The sequence below is a fragment of the Sorex araneus genome, chromosome 4 (genome assembly GCF_027595985.1).
Source record: "Sorex araneus isolate mSorAra2 chromosome 4, mSorAra2.pri, whole genome shotgun sequence".
NCBI classification, from domain to species: Eukaryota; Metazoa; Chordata; class Mammalia; order Eulipotyphla; family Soricidae; genus Sorex; species Sorex araneus.
Window position 1 is genome coordinate 26199762 of NC_073305.1, and position 16835 is coordinate 26216596.

Below are 16835 nucleotides of genomic sequence, written 5' to 3' on the forward strand. Positions count from 1 at the left end.
AGAGCATTGTTTTCCTCCCCAGAACACTGCAATGGAAATAGAAGATCCTTTCCATGGCAAAGGATCTTCTAGCATACAATAGATGTTTAAATGACCAATTTCTTTTATGCATTTCTTTCTTTCTTCACTCCAGAGAATGGAAAGCATAAATATTAGTAAAATATTCATGGAATGCCTGTAAGAATGTAATGATAGATTATTGGTGCATAGAAATGGTTTTGAGCTTGACAATAAAAGCTTTTCTGGATATACTTGTTAATTATAATTTGTTTACTTTCTTAAGTCCTTTTCTTTATCTTTATGCAAGGTATACACCCACCCTCATTTATTCATGCCTTTATAATTATACAGTTGATTTTAAAGACATACAATCAGACAGAGCTATGATTTGTGTAGCTTAATAGCTAAGGGGATTCTGAAAATTTTTTCTACTATAACCAATAAATTCATCACAATCAATTGATAGGGAACATTAATGATACTTTTTCCCAAATAAATAAAAGAATAAGATGTAGCTAGGACTCATTCAGCATGGCGAGTATTAACACAGTACATATCCCTCACACTGTGGTCATAAAAATATACCTATGAATGAATTTTAATTGAGGTTCTAGTATCTCTAGATTTTTACTAGTTTAGAGAATAACTTTAAAGTCTTTAAATAATATAATCTTTTTTAGCTAATAAAAATCATTTAACCTTGAGAAAACTTAAAAAGAAATGTAGACATATTTAAGAGAATTATGGTATTAATATTTTGAATTAAATATGTGCTTGATATTTCAAGAGTTTACAATATTTATCAGAATTTTGCCTTTGAGAGCAACATATCAGCTTTATGACTCCAGTGTGAAATGTGTAACTGAGTAATTGTTTCAGACATGTGATCTGAAGTTGAAATTTTATGACGCATATATTCACTGTGGGAACATTGAATATAAATACTTAAATCTTAAGTTTTATAAATTTAAAGCCATGAAGGATTGAGCAGTTTGTGAACCTTTTTGCAATTGAATTTCTTAAAAATATAAATACAATAAATTTATAGTTTAAAATATAAAAAATAATTAAAAGTTTAATGTAATAGAATTATTATAGACCTTTTTAAACTAGGTGTCATATTTTTCTAAATTATAAGTATAATAAAATAAACAGTATATCAGAAGACTAAATAATAATAGAGTATTAAATTGTAGCACTGTTGTAGCACTGTCGTCCCATTGTTTATCGATTTGCTCGAGTGAGCACCAGTAACGTCTTTATTGTGAGACTTGTTATTGTTTTGGGCATATCGAATACACCATGGGTAGCTTGCCAGGGTCTGCCATGCGGGCGGGATACTCTTGGTAGCTTGCCAGAGAGGTGTTGGATATCATTGGTTTGTCCTTTCCCCCTTGCCACTAGGAGCTTAGGTTTATCAGTCACACCCATCAAAGTGCTCCCATTCCTTTGTTTATCTGTAACCACTTCTACCAGTTTATCTGCTCTTCCTCTAATCAAACTCTGTTAATTTGTAAGGTCAGACCTTGCTAGGACAAGTGTACTTGTAAGTTAATATTGTCTTTCTCCTCTCTTATGTCTTTTGGATAGTTTACCTTAAAACAATATCCTTTTTGTATGGACAAAGAAAGACATTTATTAATATGCTTTGGTAACATGGGATTTAATTCACTTCAAATATTATTCATTCCGGGGCATCTGCTTTCTTGACTTAAGCCTCAGCTGCCCTTACTTCCTAGCACCCTCAAAAGCAGGGTCCCAATGGGGGACGAGATGGACCCAGGGCAAGGGGTGAGTTATGTGCTACCCTGGCATCAAGATGGGCCTGGCCGAAGCGCCTAATGCTTAACTATATGTTAAGAGCTTGGTCTTGGGCTTGTCATGTCATGATCCAGGGACCTGCTAGGGCTAGGAAAGACTAATCTGGCCTGAGCGCTGTAGGCTGTAGTCTGAGATTGAGGTGACCCCCGGAGAGCAATTCTATAAGCTTAATGCATCTCTTGCTATGTCCTTACAAAATGATTTATAATATGAATACTTTTACGTTAGTCGGACAAGGACAGGAGAAACACACCCATGGAATTCCACTCTTGGGTGATGTCCCACTGAGAGAGATTCTGTCCTAGTGAAAGCATCTTCTAAGGGATAGAACTTTACCCCCTATGGATTGTAACCACACAAGCCCCAGCCTGCGGCATCCGGAGCGGATGCGGGAGACTTAAGGTAGCTGTATGAGGGGCCTGGGGCGAGTTGCAGTGGAAGCATGGAGAGAGAATGAAGTAGCAGAGAGAGAATGAAGTAGGATGGGGGAGGAAGAGGAGGAGGAGAATCAGAGGAGAATGGAGAAAGAAGTTTGGAATAAACTGCGGTGAGACCAACCATCTTGGCTCCGTCCCTTCCCTCACCCGCGCCTTTCTTTTTATTTTTGTGTTTTACACAGAGAGGGACAGAAAAATTGAACCCAGGTTGGCCGCATATAAGGCAAACACCCTACCCACTGTGCTATTGCTTCAGTCCAAAGTATTAAATTAATTTTAATAAACTATGTTACAATCAACATCAGGGTTATCTTTTTATTTTTATTTTTTTATTGAATTACCATGAGAATAAGAGTTACAAGGCTGTTCATTGTTTGGATTCAGTCATACAGTGTTTCATCACCCATCCACCAGTGTGCATTTCCACCACCAATGTCCCCAGTTTCTCTCCTGGACATTTAAAGTTTCATGCTGAGTGAAATGAGACAGAAGGAGAGGGATAGACATAGAATGATTGGACTCTTGTGGGATATAAAAAAAAAAGTATAGTTTGACACTAATACCAAAGGACCCATGGTGATTCAACAAAAGGAATTTATTTGGTTTTTTATTTTGCCTTTTGGGTCATAATCCGGCAGTGCTCAGAGGTTACTCCTGACTCTGCACTCAGGAGTTACTTCTGGTGGTGCTGGAGGGACCATATGAGAAGCTGGGAATCGAATCCTGGTCGGCCGCGTACAAGGCAAATGCCCTATGTGCTATACTATAGATCCAGCCCCCCAAAATTAATTTTTTAAAAAATAGAATGGTTTGGGACTGGAGTGATAGCAAAGAGGGTAGGACATTTGCCTTGCAGGTAGCCAAGCCAGATTCAATCCTTGGCATCCCATATGGTCCCCTAAGCATCACCAGGAGTAATTCCTCAGCACAGAGTCAGGAATAACCCCTGAGTATCACCTGGTGTGACCCCAAAAGCAAAAAAAAAGAAATTAATAAAATAAAATAAATAGTTAAAAATAAATTATTCTATATACTCAAATCAATTTTCATAATATACCACATCAGTAAAAGAAAAGATTAAAATTATATGACTAAGTCAACTGATGTGAACTGGAGCGATAGCACAGAGGGTGCGGCGTTTGCCTTGCATGCGGCTGACCCTGGTTCGATTTCTCCATTCCTCTAGGAGAGCCCAGCAAGCTACCCAGAGTATCTCGCCTGCACAGCAGAGCCTAGCAAGCTACGTGTGGCGCATTCAATATGCCAAGAACAGTAACAACAATTCTCACAATGGAGAGACATTACTGGTGCCTGCTCAAACAAATTGATGAATGGGACAGACAACAGTGCTACAGTGCATTGCTGCCAAAGGACAGTAGAAACAAGGGCCAGGACGACTGGTCCATTATTGGAAGCCTGCCTCAAGAGCTGAGAGAGCCTATCTCTCAGCCTATCTCTATGGTAAGCACTCTTTCTCTGTTAGTCTCTGTCTGTCTTAGTCTGTCTGTCTATCCCTCTCTCTTCCTCTCTCTCCCTCTCCTCTCTCTCTCTCTCTCTCTCTCTCTCTCTCTCTCTCTCTTTCCTCTATCCTCTTTCCTCTCTCCCCCTCTCTGACTCTCTCATTTTGTTACATTTGGTTTTCAAAACAGATGATGAGGAGTTATGCTGTTTGTTGCTTTACCTATTTTCAGCATCCAAGGTGATAATTTCCAAAACGATCTTTGTCTTGGTGGTCCCTTCTCTTTCCCTAGTGTCTTCTTTCAACTCTTGAAGCAGGCTTCCAAGAATGGACCAATTATCCTGGCCCTTGTTTCTACTGCCCTTGGGTATTAGTCTCAAACAATGTTATTTTTTTATATCCCACAAGAGTCCAATCATTCTATGTCTATCCATCTCCTTCTAACTCACTTCACTAAGCATGATACTCTAAATATCTATCCATTTATAAGTGAATTTCCTAATAGCTGCATAGTATTCCATTGTACCATAGTTTTTTTAACCTGTCATCTGTTCTTGGGTACTTGGGTTGTTTCTAGATTCTGGCTATTGTGAATAGTGCTACAATGAGCACAGAAGTTCAGATACCATTGCAGCTATGTGTTTGGGGGCATGTGGGGTATATTCCCAAACGTGGTATTGCTGCAATGTAAGGAAGTAAATTTCTAGCTGTTTGAAAAATGCCCGTATTGTTTTCCAAAAAGGCTGAACCAGTCAGCATTACCACCAACAATGATGGAGAGTCCCATTCTCCCTGCATATAGTCATTGCACTTGTCTCTTTGATGTGTGCCAGTCTCTCTGGTGTGAGATGATATCTCATTGTTTTGATTTGTTTGATCTGTGATGATTAGTAATGTGAGCATTTGTTCATATGTCTTTTGGCCATTTGTACTTCTTCATTGAGGAATTTTCTGTTCATTTCTTCTCCCCTTTTTTGATGGGGTTGGATTTTTTCTAGTAAAGTTCTACCAGTGCCTTGTCTATCTTGAATATTAACTCTATCAGATGGATAAAGAATTTTTCCCAATCTGCGAGCTGTCTTTGCATCTTGGTCACTGTTTCTTTTGAAGTTTCTTAGTTTAATGTGGTCCCATTAGCTCATAACTAATAAAAATGTCAAACAAAAAATAAAGAATATCAGTATGGTGTACCAAATTACAACCTGCTGTGAAACCCATATGTTGCAGTCAAGCCCTCTTACCTATCTAGACTTACTATGATGCTCTCAGAAAATAAAAGTACAGTATTACGCAAAGATGATAGTACCTAAAAAAAAAACCCAAAAAGTTGTATAAATTTGGCAATCACCATAGTACCAATAATACGTTTTATTTCTTTTCTTTCCATATTGAACCCTTTTTGGTACTTGAATCACCACTTAGTAACCTAATTTGCTACCTAAGGTGACACTGTTTTAAGTCTTCTTCTACCACATCTCTAATTTGTCACTTGTCATGCTGTTGCTCATCAATTTGCTCAAGCAGGTGCCAGTAACATCTCCATTTGTCCATGTCACTTGCTAGTGTAGCCCAATGACAACTGCTCACTCCAGGAACACAAAGAGCCTCAAACCATTCATTCAGGATCTTGATGAAAGTCTTACAATCTCGTAGTGGGTGGCGAGGCGTTCTTTTGACTTCCTGTGGAAACCAGTCAGTAACGGCTCTAGTCCAGCAGTCATCTCCAAATCGCACTGTGTGCCCAACTCATCTGATTTTTGACACCTTGGCAAATGAGGCAGCGTCCATAATCCTTAATCATAAATGAAGGCCAGAAATTTGGATTCCTTCTCTCACTTGAGCAAAACGTGAAACTCCAAGCATAGCTCTTTCAATTCCTCTTTGAGAGACCTGAATAGCATTCTCATCCTGTTTTCATGGGGCCCAGTTCTCTGAGGCATATGTTAGTGCAGGAAGAATGATGGAGTCGAAAATATGTGCCGGGAGCTGGAGGTTCTTTATCCTCTTAACAACCTCTTCAACGCTCTTGAAGGCATTCCATGCAGCTCTCTTCCTCCTGCGTAGCTCAGGTGCCAGATCTCTAATTTAAGTTTAAAAAAGATGTTTTCAAATTTTCATTTTGTAATGTTTACATTCTAAACCTAACAAATATATTTTTTTCTCTTGACTAAATGAAATTACCTGAAAGGACAGTTGAAGGATCCAGCAGGTTGGGATCCTGAATTGGGAAAAATCATTTACATTTCCTCAGTCCTCCTAGTAACAATCATGAGCCAGAGCCTTTGAAGAATGGTGTATTGTCAAGGTTATGCCTTCAACTCCCAACACCACCATATATGAAATAAATTTTCTAGAATATAGGAAATCACTAACCTGAGGGAGTCCTCTGTTTAACAAGTCAAAATTCTGACTAACCTACAGTGAAGTCTAAGTTGTAACAGAAGGCTTCAGAGGGTAAGTGAAGCAGAAAGAGCAGTATCTGCTGCCTCAGACAAAAGCAGAACTTTCCCAGCAACTAATGATGGTGATTATGATGATAATATTTTTTAAAATTTCTCATGGGGCTGGAGTGATAGCACAGTGGGTAGGGCATTTGCCTTGCAGGTGGCTTACCCGGGTTCGATCCCCAGCATCCCATATGCTCACCCAAGCACCACCAGGAGTAATTCTTGAGTGCAAAGCCAGGAGTAACCCCTGAGCATTGCTGGGTGTGACCCAAAAAGAAAAAAAAATCAAAGGATGATGGTGACCTACTTGCTCTATTACAACAGGAAGTCTTCAGTGGTGTGACTTCTATAGACAAATTAAAACTTACCTTATGAAGCCAATTTCATCAATTTCATCTCTTGGGAATGAACATAATTTTAAATAATGGACAATATAACCAAACGGCTTTAAAATAAAAGTGCCATTGGTTTCACATGTGTGAGGGGATGAGTTTGATCTCAGGTACAGGAAGGGAAGACATTGTCTTTATAACATATAGCCTAAGGTTAGGTTGTTGAAGACTTGTGCAGTGGCTCAATTATCCAAGGTCTTTCTATCATACTACTAGGTCATCCTTATTGCCATCATGTACATTTTGGTAAGTGTATACCCCTCAAATATAACATATAAAATATAAAGATGGTCAACATTAACTCAAAGAAAATATAAATATCTAATAATATGAATAAGAATATATGAACTTGTGACTTATGATGAAGAGTATACCTACTGGTTATTCACTTTCTCTGGGAAAATTTCTTTGTACTTTGTGATTCTGGGTTGTTTTAACACTGCATGGATGGAATTGGGTAGAGATGTCAAAGCAAGGGTGAAGACAAGATAAGAAGTTGATCCTAGAAAGAAAAGATGTCTACATCCATCAGGAATAAGTTAGGTGAGACAGACTAAGGAGAATGGGAACAAAAATGACACTTAAAGACTAATGATATAACAGGTATCATTTATAGTGAAGAGGAGATGTTTTCTAAGCCAACCTTGATAATGAATGGTGCTGGATGGAGTAACTCTTTGCTTTATCATTTGGGTTTAGTATCAGCTGTGTCTTACTAACATTCAGTTCAAAATGGAATGTTTCCTGAGTGGACTTAAATAAGACAATGAATGGAAAACTTTATTAGCATGAAAACTGTGGTGGCCAGGTAGGATTGAATGAAAATTAGGGTTCATAATAGTGCCAACATACAAATCCATTAAACATTTGAGGAAGAAATAGATTCACTAACTTACTTTATGTTCTTCAGGATGGAGAATTCATATACTGTCTTCCACAGAGTTAAGTATACTTCTGAATGCATATTTTAAATAGTGATGAATTATCACTGGCTTGTAAAAAGGTATCAGCACTACAACCAATACTAGGTGAAGTTTGGGTATTAGCTGCAGTTAATCAAGTGTGTTATAATCATGTATTTTTCTGATTCCTCAATATTTCTCTCACTTGATTCCACTTATCAAAGCCTCATTTAAAGCTCTCCCAAGGAGGAGTATCTCATTTATTTGACAATTTTCTAATAGTTTCCCTTTTAACAAGTGCAAATCTTTCTGCTGTATTCCCATTTTCTTCATCTGACCTTCAGAGAGATATAAGGCTGTTAAACATGAGATTATAATTTAGCTATTAAAATTTATGAACAGGATGTGAAAGCACTTGCAATGAAAGCAATAGACTCAGAAGGATTCTGTATGCCCTAGTATGATCATTTGGACAAAAAGGAGAGCAGAGGGAACCATGGGATGATGCTAGTAAGTCAGTACTATGTAGGATTGGAGGTTGCTCCAGGGTATATTTTAACTGCACTAGTATCAGAATTCAGTCCGCAAAATTTAAGGTAAGCAGCAGAAGAAATTTGGTCAGCAAAAAGTAAAGTGCAATGGTGAGACATTTAGGGAACTATATAAATAATATATATGCCAAAATACCCAGAGAAATTTTGGCCAAATCATTTTGCAAAATTTTAGGAGTATGATAAAGTCCAAATTTTAATTTCATTACAATTTTTTAAAATTTTTATTTATATTGAAGCCCAACACCAAATTCCAGACTTTGAGGTATTCTTAATTTGAGGTCTTCTCAACTAAAGGCCAATTTGGGAGCACCATCATCATCACATCAGAACACACTCTAAATCCAGAAGTGAGGTCTTTAGGAGGAAGTTCTCATGGGTAGGACTAATGCCTCTACTTAAAAGACCTAATTTTCAAAAGGAAATGAATTCCAGGCTTGTTGTGTCTACTCAAAAATTCTTATTTCAAATTGCACTTAACTAAAATTACAAACTATAACTTCATTCTCTTTACCTTGGGGCAAGTGTAGTTAAATTCACATAGTCCAAAGTGAAACTTTTATTTGATGTATTTTTTTCTCTACATAATTTTTTGTGACATAAAATAAATAAGAATGCCCCAAACTCCTGTTAATTTTGTAGACTTTACTCACAAGAGGATTAACTAAATTGACAGACCAATTAAATAAACTGCTCACAAAGGTGCCTGACATATGATTTGAGCTCAATAAATAATGTGTTAATACTGATTATCATGGAAGACATAAGAATGAATGTACTACTGCCTGGGTAGCAGGGAAAGTAGAGATAATAAATAGGCTCTATATTTTTAAAATTTATTGAATACTTTAACTAATGGATAATGGAATTAGTAGTTATCACACTCATTTTAGAAACTCCAGGACATCTGCTAAAGTGATGGAAATTAATTTGTTGGCCCTTTAGGAAGAAACACTCACCATGTTTATTTTATCTGTTTATTCAAAAACCTCTTTGATCCATGGATTTGGCCCATGATGAAAGGAGAAATTCCATCCTAGCCCCGAGGAAAAAGTCACTGTAGATGAGAAGGTTCCACACCAGCATGGTTTGCCTATTATAGGATGAAGTTTTAGTGACAATGGTGGTGTTATTTTCTGAGCCAGAAGCAGTTTTGTCCAAGGCTTGGCTATTAATGAGAACATTAAAATTGTTGAGACTAGAAAACACGGGCTCTTTTAGAGCTTCTAAAGCATCTAACACAAGTATTTTCTCTATGGCTGGTAGTGGGACTGAACTACTCATGTTGAAGCTAGATGTGTTACTCATAAAGTATAAAAGGTAGTGATCAGCAGTTGCAGTATCAATGTCAAACAGAATGGTTTGGTAAGGCTTTCAGGGAAGCTCTAGCTATCAAGGTTTCAAAGGTGACTAAGGAAGGGCACTGTAACACTGTCGTCCTATTGTTCATCAATTTGCTCGAGCAGGCACCAGTAACATCTCCATTGTGAGACTTGTTGTTACTGTTTTTGGCATGTCAAATACACAACGGGTAGCTTGCCAGGCTCTTCTGTGCAGGTGGGATACTCTTGGTAGCTTGCCAGCCTCTCTGAGAGGGATGGAGGAATTGAACCCAGGTTCGATTCCCACTATGCTATCACTCCAGTCCAAGGAAGGATAAATAAAAATTTCTCCTGATCTTTCTTCCAGTCTAAACTAGTACTGCCTTCTCTTTCAATCTAATTTCTCCATTGTAAATCATGAAAGATTTTTTACTTGGACATCAGGTAAAGTGGAGTAAACAAGAATTTCTTCTAAGTAACTCTTCCCAAATCCTACCTATAATAACAGAAATGTTTCCTTTCAAACAATCTTTCTTTGTAACTCAAATCCAGATTTAGTTTAATTCAGATTACCAAGTAGTAATCACTAATTCAATTGTAGAAAATTTTAAGTTTTTAAAGCATTAAAATTTCTAGGAACACACTTTATCTCTTCATTTCTTTGGTAATTTTAAACTTTAAATTTTAAATTTTAAATTTCTCACAACTCTGGGACAACATGATGTAATCAATCTACATCAATTACTTTATTTTTCAGGATATATATCAAGCATTGAACCCCTTAGAGTATATGCAGGTTGTTCAATTGCCATTGTTAAAAAGTAGCTGATTTTATAAATAAATAATATGCATGTATATATTATAAATAAAATGCATTCAAAGGGTATATGTAAAAACATTGAAAATAACATTTGTGAAACCAGTATTTATAGGAAGTGGGGCAGTTGGAAAACATTGTCAAAAACACAGACATTAGTTGTAAAATAAAATTAAGAATGATTTGACTTTAATAAATACTAAGAAAAAAAGATTAAATGAAATATAAATTGAAAACATGCTGAATGCAAAAAAAAGTATAAACAAGAGCAATAGAGATACTTATACAAATCAAATTATAACTAAAATATATCAAATAAAACTTCACATAAAGGTAATAGCAGAATCTCCTGCCCCCGAGCCAGGCATGTCTTCACCAGGGCCCCCTTAGGGCAGGTTGAGTTTCTCTTCCCGCCCCAAGAAGAGCCCTGCAGCCAAAAATCTCCAGAACCCAGCCATAGCCATGCTCAAGTTCACTCTCCACATGCTCAGATGAGCCTCACGCATGAAGGAACTGGCAGAGAAACCCAGATATGTGGGACTCGCGACTGAGATCTCCAAGCCCTCTAGGATTCACCAAGCCTGCTCGTATTGGGACTGGGCCTACTCCACCCAGATCCCCAGTTTTCTAGTAGCTTGGCAGTCACTCCCAGAAACTGCCCCCCCCATGTAATCTCATCAACGACCAAGATCCAGAGACTATAAAACAAAGCTCCCAGAAGAATGCGACGCAATTTATTTATAAATCATCCTCTTTATTTTTTCCCTTTTTTTCCTGTACGGCAGAGCCTGGCAAGCTACCCGTGACATATTTGATATGTCAAAAACAGTAACAACCAGCATGCTCTTTGTGTTCCTGGAGTGAGCAGACACCATTGGGCCACACTAACATGGGACAGGGAGAAATGAAGATGTTACTGTCACCCACTCAAGCAAATCAATGAACAATGGGATCACAGTGACACAGTGATACAGTGAGAAAGGTAATAAAAGAGTTTTAGTTAAAATTTATAGCAAAATAATGCCCAATAAAGAACTTAAACCACAGTGGCAGGAATTTAAAGCAATACATTTGACAGATATAACCCAATGTTTATGTCAGAATACAAAAACCATTGTTAAGCGTAGAGTAATTGTCCACTCATTTTAACATCACTCGAATACATTAACTGGCTAGTGAATGTTAGTGAAGTATAAAACAAAATACAGTTTGGCTTGAAAAATGTTAGAAAATTCCACTGCACTCTGTAAAATAATACCTTTTTAGATTAAGAAATGCTTTCCAATTGCTGTTCTAAAGTGTCAGGTGACAGGTTTGAGACCTCTCCCGGTGCAGACAGAGGGACAGAGACAAGTGAAGAAACTGGGGAAGTTTATTGGACTGTACTCCTGGTGGTGACCCTACCAGAACATGAAAGTCCAAGTTGCCTTGGCTGGGAAGTGGAACAGAAGCCAGTGAGAGTGGTATGCTTGGTAAGGAAACAAGGAATGGAGCCTGGGGGTGACCAGATTTGGGATTGGGCTTGAATGATCTTTGATTTGGGAAATGTCACTCATCAGATGGCTGCCATTTGGTTCCAGGCAAACCTTACATTACAGACTTCCAAGAAAAGGATGAAGAAATCACAAATTACCATTTCATTCTACAAGAAAAGCCTTGAAAAGCTGTAAAATATTGTTTCAAATATACTGGAGACCAGAGAATAAAAGGAAACCTAATTATATAGTATCTAGACATGACAGCTAATTCTTTTTTTTTTTTTTAATTTTATTTATTTTTAATTAGAGAATCACTGTGAGGGTACAGTTACAGATTTATACACTTTTGTGCTTATACTTCCCTCATACAAAGTTCGGGAACCCATCCCTTCACCAGTGCCCATTCTCCACCACCCGTAAACCCAGTGTCCCTCCCACCCTCCCCAATCCCATCTCCCCCCCACCCCACCCTGCCACTGTGGCAAGGCATTCCCTTCTGTTCTCTCTCTCTAATTAGCTGTTGTGGTTTGCAATAAAGGTTTTCAGTGGCCGCTGTGCTCAGTCTCTAGCCCTCATTCAGCCCACAACTCCCTTCCCCCACATGGCCTTCGACTACAATGTAGTTGGTAATCGCCTCTCTGAGTTGACCTTTCCCCGGAACGTGAGGCCAGCCTCGAAGCCATGGAGTCAACCTCCTGGTACTTATTTCTACAGTTCTTGGGTGATAGTCTCCCACTCTGTTATTCTATATACCATAGATGAGTGCAATCTTTCTATGTCTGTCTCTCTCTTCCTGACTCATTTCACTCAGCATGAAACTTTTCATGCCCATCCACTTAACTACAAAATTCTTGACCTCCTTTTTTCTAACAGCTGCATAGTATTCCATTGTATAGATGTACCAAAGTTTCCTCAACCAGTCATCCGTTCTGGGGCATTCGGGTTTTTTCCAGATTCTGGCTATTGTAAACAGTGCTGCGATGAACATACATGTGCAGATGTTGTTTCGATTGTACTTTTTTGTCTCTCTGGGATATATTCCCAGCAGTGGTATTGCTGGGTCAAATGGGAATTCAATATCTAATTTTTTGAGAGTCGTCCAAATTGTTTTCCAGAAGGGCTGAACCAGTCGGCATTCCCACCAGCAGTGAAGAAGGGTCCCTTTCTCCCCACATCCTCTCCAACAGCGGTTGCTTTTGTTCTTTTGGATGTGTGCTAGTCTCTGTGGTGTGAGGTGGTATCTCAAAGTTGTTTTGATCATGACAGCTAATTCTTGTGCAACAATTTGTGATCACTTTTATGCTTAGAAAAGTGAAGAAAGGTGGAATGTAGCATAAACAAGGACAGGTATAAGTAAAAAAATAACATTTAGAGTTGTGTGTTGGATGATATGATAAATCAGATTCCGAATTGTCCCCAAATGTAGAGTAGGAACTACAATAAACTTCTCCTGTTTCTTCAATTACTTGTCTCTGCCCCTCTGTCTGTGATGAGAGAAGTCTTAAGCCTGTCACCTAACACTTCTGAACTGCAACTGGAAAGCATTTCTTAATTTAAAAAGGTGTACTTGGGGACAATTAAGTTTCTGGATTATCATATCTGACACACAATTCTAACTGTCCCCAAATACTGCTCACCCATCAGAATTTCTCTCCAAAGCCTGTTCTCAAGCCTGGAATAGTAGGGTTAGAGTGATAGTTCAGCAGGTAGGGATTTTGTTTTGCATGCAGCTAACCTTTGTTTGATCTCCCCAGCACCATATACAATCCCTGGAGTCCTGCCAGGAGTGATCCCTGAGTGCAGCACCAGGAGTAAGCCCTGAGAACTACCAGGTGTGGGCCAAAAGCCAACAAAAACAAAAATCTGGTATGGTATTTTGAAAGCTGAAAGCAAGAAGGGAAGCAAAGCAGATGCTTCCAGAGTACTCAGGCCCTTTACAAATTTTGTACTCAGTCTCCTAAGACCAGAGATAAAGCATCTGAATAAATCTTTCTATGAATGAAAAATTAATGGTGGGAATGGAGAACAAAGAAAACTTCTTATCAACCCTGAAGTCATATTACAAAGAGTTAATCCATAGCTCAGTATAATGCTAGGAGTGGTTTAGAAAGTTAGAGGTCACTTAAGACCTCTAAGTACTCAATTCTTTTTTTTTTAATTTATTCTTTTATTGAATCACCATGTGGATAGTTACAAAGCTTTCAGGTTTAAGTCTCAGTAATACAATGCTCAAACACCCATCCCTTCACCAGTGCACATATTCTACCACCATGAATCATAGTATACCTCCTCCCCACCCCCCCACCTCCCCAGTCCCCCACCCCGCCTGTGTAACTGATAAATTTCACTTTACTTTCAGTTTACTTTGATTACATTCAATATATTTTTTTTAAAAAAACCTCACTATTATTGTTTGGAGTTTCTCCCCCCAAAGTCGGACCTGCTGAAAAGAAAGCATTTGATAATTTGTTTTCCATTGCTGAGAATAAAGAGATATGAGGTCAAGCGGCCGCACTAGCAGCTGCATGGTTTTGGATTTCTATATTTTAGTATTTTAATATGAGTACTCATTTCTTAAGCCCCATTAAAGAGAAAGTCTATCTGCTATTATCAAAGCATTCTTTGTCAAGGATGAACAAAATGTTAAGTTCGAGCAAAGCACAGACTTACATTCTCAGTTACAAATTATATCAACTAACTAAACCACCATTGGCAACAGCTCTATTGGAAATTTTGTAAACCCTTTTCATTACTTTTTGTTTTGTCCACCAAACCTAGTGTTGCTCAGGGCTTACTCCTTTCCCTGTATTTAGGGGTCACTCCTAGTAGGGTTTCAGCAGTCTTTAATAGTGCTAGAGATTGAAAGCATGTTAGCTGTGTGCAAGGCAAATACCTGACCTATTGTATCATCTCTCCAGCCGAACTCTTCTTTAAAAAAGTGTATATATATTTCTTTATACCAACAAGGTTAGCATAAAATCATCAATTATGAAACATACAAAGATTCAAGAAAATATAACAATATCAAAGCTAAGTTTTTCTTAATAAAAATAGTTTCAGAGGTGGATCAGATGTTAAAATAATATATTTTTAAACATTTAGTTTTAATAATATAAAATAATTAATATATTTACTGTAAAAAGGTTAACAATTGACATGAACATTCAAGACACTATAAAATGAAACATAGTTTTTAATAAATAGAATATGAAGATAAGGTTCAGAGGTTATAGTGTAAGCCCTTGGGATTGATCCCTGGCTCCCTGAAAACAAAATAACATTATAATAATTCATTTATTGCAATAAACAGAAGACTGGACATAGCAGATAAACGAATCATGAAACTAAATGAAGACCAAGTTTATTTAAAGTAAAACACTGAAACAAAAGTAATAGAAAAATGGAGCCTAATATTTTGGAGAGATATTGTCCAATACCAAAATTTATGATATTGAATGTCTACATAGAAATAGTAAAACAGAAGATTAAAAAAATAGGCAAAATGTTTGACAAATAAACTGCACTCCACTGTTGTCCCGTTTTTCATAGATTTGCTAGAGTGGGCACCAGTAATGTCTCCATTGTGAGAATTGTTGTTAACAATATGCGTTTGGCATATCGAATACGCCATGGGTAGCTTGCCAAGCTCTGCCGTGCAGGTGGGATACTTTCAGTAGCTTTCCGGGCTCTCCGAGAGGGACGGAAGAATCAAAATTTTTGTAAGGTTTATTGAGTTACTCCCTCAAGAGCGCCCCTGAGGCACACCCAATTCCATCAAGCACTAATAATCCTATATCTCGCTTTTCTCTTTTCTTTTTATCATTTTAGCAATGGGCTAAAATAAAGCCTAAAGACAAATCCCAACTCTTTTACTTTGGGGGTGGGGGGCGGGGGCTGGAGAAGTTGGACCACACCCTGCAGTGCTCAGGGCTTACTCTCTGTTCTGAGATCAAGGATTACTCCTGGAAGATTTGGGGAATTCATGGATGCTGGGGATCAAACCTGGGTCAGCCACATACAAAGCAAATGCCTTCCCCACTGTACTTCTCTCTGGCCTCCCAAGATCTTAAACCAACTAATATTTGAAAAATGACCTGACTACATGAAATTGAATAAAGTTAGCCTTTAAAACAAATTGTGTTGTGCTTGCTTCAGAAGCACATATACTATATTGGAACAATACCGAGAAGATTAACATGGCCCCTACGCAAGGATGACATGCAAATTCGTGAAGCTTTCCATATTTTTCAAGCTTTTCCAAGAAATTGAAAAAACAGAAACACTTCCAAGAAATTTCTACGAGGCAAATATCACCCTCAAAGCAAAGAAAAGCAGACAGACACCACAAAAAAAAGAGAATTACAGACCAATATCCCTGATGAATACGTATGCAAAGATTCTCAACAAAATACTAGCAAATGAAATCCAACAACTCATCAAAAAGATCAAATACCATGACCAGCTAGGATTCATTCTGGGTATGTAAGGATGGTTTAACATTCGCAAATCAATCAACATAATACACGATATCAATAAAAGGAAAGATTAAGACCATATCATCATATTGATAGATGCATAAAAGACATTTGATAAGATACAGCACCCATTTATGACTAAAACTCTCAGCAAAATGGGAGTTGAAGGAACTTTTCTCACTATAGTCAAAGCCATCTACCATAGCCCACAGCAAGCATTATCCTCAATGGGGAAAAGCTGAGAACCTTCCCTCTAAGATTGGGTACAAGACAAGCTGCCCACTTTCACCGCTTCTATTCAATGTATAACTAGAAGTGCTTTCAATAGCACTTAGGCAAGAAAAGGATATCAAAAACATCCAGATAGGAAAGGAAGAAGTCAAGCTATCACTACTCGCAGATGACATGATACTATACTTAGAGAACCCTAAGGGCTTTACAAAAAAGCTCCCAGAAATAATAGGATTGTATAGCAGAATGGCAGGTTACAAAATCAATACCTGTAGGATAACATAGCCTCAGTAGTTTAGGTTTATTGGGTTACTCCCATTACAGTGCTCCTATTCCTCTTTGTCTATTTGTAGCTTCTTTCTTAGTGTTCTGTTGACTTGTAAATAATGTTTTTCTCTTCTCCTTGAGTCCTTTGCATAGTTTATTCAGAGCAAGTCCTTTTTGTATGGACACAGGAAGACTTAACAAATGTTATGCTTTTGTAACCTGGGAGTCATTTGACT

General features: G+C 37.8%; 1 non-coding gene across 1 annotated transcript; it reads left to right on the top strand.

Annotated features, from left to right (window-relative positions):
- Nucleotides 1-15768: 15768 nt before the first annotated feature.
- On the top strand, nucleotides 15769-15874 carry LOC129404537 (U6 spliceosomal RNA). The gene has a single exon (XR_008629935.1). It is a non-coding gene; the product is annotated as a U6 spliceosomal RNA (small nuclear RNA).
- The last annotated feature ends 961 nt before the right edge of the window (nucleotides 15875-16835 follow it).